The sequence below is a fragment of the Penaeus monodon genome, chromosome 38 (genome assembly GCF_015228065.2).
Source record: "Penaeus monodon isolate SGIC_2016 chromosome 38, NSTDA_Pmon_1, whole genome shotgun sequence".
Classification (NCBI taxonomy): Eukaryota; Metazoa; Arthropoda; class Malacostraca; order Decapoda; family Penaeidae; genus Penaeus; species Penaeus monodon.
In genome coordinates this window covers 28,774,145-28,776,644 of record NC_051423.1, presented here as the reverse complement: position 1 = coordinate 28,776,644, position 2,500 = coordinate 28,774,145, and the positions used below count along the sequence as shown (strand labels likewise).

Genomic DNA, 2,500 nt, shown 5'->3' with positions numbered 1-2,500 from the left:
TCCTTCCCTCCCTCTATCCATCCATTAGCTACTTGCTTGACGAAGGCCCCTTAATAACACAACTGCATAACTAAACCAGCCAAAGGATGGAGAGATTAGTTCTTGCGGACTCGGGAGAAATAGGGACTGATTATCATCATCGTTATCATTATCATCGTAATTTTGAAGGTTATGATTATTATAATTATTGTCGTAATACTATTTATCGTTATCATCATTATCAGTTTCTGTATTTTAAGTAATCATCAGTCCTTATTTCTTTAATCTAAACATCTTTATCAACTTATTATTATATTCATCTATCTATTCTCATATTTATATACAGCATCGCTATCAAGATCGACCGCATTGTTATCAGAAGTTTGTTACTTATTTATCTAAAGGGATCTAAATTATATACTTAATTAACTTCATCGTAAATATCATAGTTACCCCTCCAGCCGGTTTAACTCTGCATGACCCACTCATAACCCACTAAGGACTAATTAAACTCAGTCATGCACTAACTTCGGCCATGAGAAATGAGCCGCAAGGTTAATAATTCATGAGAGCTATTTATGAGGTCATATATATATATTTTTTTTTTAACCTAACCATGTGTAATATTTTTGATGTGTAATATTTTTTTCCCCTTATATTTGTATATTGGCATACCTATACGGTCTTTTGATTATTTCGTTATTTGTTTTTGCTGTTCATAGATTATTATTATTATTATTATTATTATTATTCTATTATCATACTTTATTTTTTGTTTCTTTGTTTCTTGTTAATATCATCTATCTATTTTCATCATCATCGCTTTTTCATATTTTTTTCATCACTATTGACTCATTTCTATAATTCAGTCGTCTTCATTAACATTATGTTATATTCATTAACCATCATTTGTTCATCATTATTCAATCATTATTCATGTATTTACATAGATAGATAGATAGATAGACAGATAGATAGATAGATCCATTTATTTTTCCTTAGTATTATTTCTACCAAGTTTTCTTAGTGATTCTTTTCTCTCTTGTCCCTATTTCTCCTTTCGGTTAGTATAATTTATTCATTGTTTTCATTATATATGTATTTTTTTTTCTTTTACTGATTCATTGTCATCGAAATATTTTATCAATCTTTATTAACATTAACTACCATTTCTATAATCTGACTGTCATTATTATCATGGTATCCTGTTTTATCTGTGTAATCTTATTTCAATGATTTTAGGTCTACTCTTTATCTGTATATCTGCTACTATCTATTCTCTTACATTTATCGTTCTTATATACTTTTTTGTGCTTATTATTTCTTTTTCTTCTACCTTTACTGTTTCGTGTTAACACTATTTCATTTTCATTATTATTATTTATCAATATTTCTATATTACAAGCATCTTCATTAATACTGCATTGCATTCATTACCATTCTTTTTATTATTCTTATTACTATCAGTTCTTAAGGTAATTTTTCCTTCTGTATAAATCTCATTCATCTTGAGAAATGCAATTCACCCTAATTATTAAAACCCAACCACGCTTTCGTTACCGTATTTACATTAATACAATTACTTGATCTTAATTTATACAGTTCATTAATTCAATTCAACATTTACTCCAATCTCCCGCCTTTGCTTTCGCCGAGGAATTTCACGCGCAGTTATTTCATGCAGGAATGGGGGTCGAGTTCCGTTACATTGTGTGTGCTCGTGTATGCATACATTAAACGTTGGCGAGAAACGTTTCCGAGAAACGTTTAGTCCGGCTGCCTCCATCGCTGCGGTAATTTGGTCATTTTTCCCTTTATTTTTTTGTTTTTGTTCTTTTTATCTTTCTTTCTATTTTATAGTGGTGTGCAATTGCATACACTCTGTTAACTGTCTCTGAAATGTTTGTGGTAAGTGGGTTAAATGCCAGTGCAATTAAAATGGACATACATACATACGTACATATATACATACATGTGTGTGTGTGTGTGTGCGTGCGTGCGTGCGTGTATGTGTGTGTGTGTGTGTGTGTGTGTGTGTGTGTGTGTGTGTGTGTGTGTGTGTGTGTATGTGTGTGTTTATTCGTGTGTATTAAGATATGCAATATCCACCAACACCACAATTACAAACGAAAAAGTCATTAAAAAATATTCATAATGCTCAACAGTAATAATCACAAAGGAAACAAAAAATTCGCAACGTTACGAGCTGAACTAATATTCTCTTCGGGTGATAAAACCTGAAAGGAAGACTCCAAGTATCCATTTTGGTTTTATTGCTTGAAGAGGAGAGCAGTTTACTCGAAACGTGTCGGACTTTTAGATTTTCCTTTCTCGTGAAGATGTCTTTACTTCATTTTCAAGCCTCATAAGGTTCTGTTTATCTAATTTCGAACGCGGGAGCGGCGTATTATCATTATGCTCACTGTAAAGGAGTTTTGTGTAGTTAATTACGCTTTTCATACAGTAAAGTAAGCCTAAGTAATGTATCTTGATGCCAAGTAACCGGAAGTAATGAGTCTTA

The 2,500-nt window shown here is 31.7% G+C and overlaps 1 protein-coding gene across 1 annotated transcript in view; it reads right to left on the bottom strand.

Annotated features, from left to right (window-relative positions):
• LOC119596785 overlaps window positions 1-2,500 on the bottom strand; it is a 51,409-nt gene that overhangs the window by 22,942 nt on the left and 25,967 nt on the right. The gene's annotated exons all lie outside the window — the stretch shown is intronic.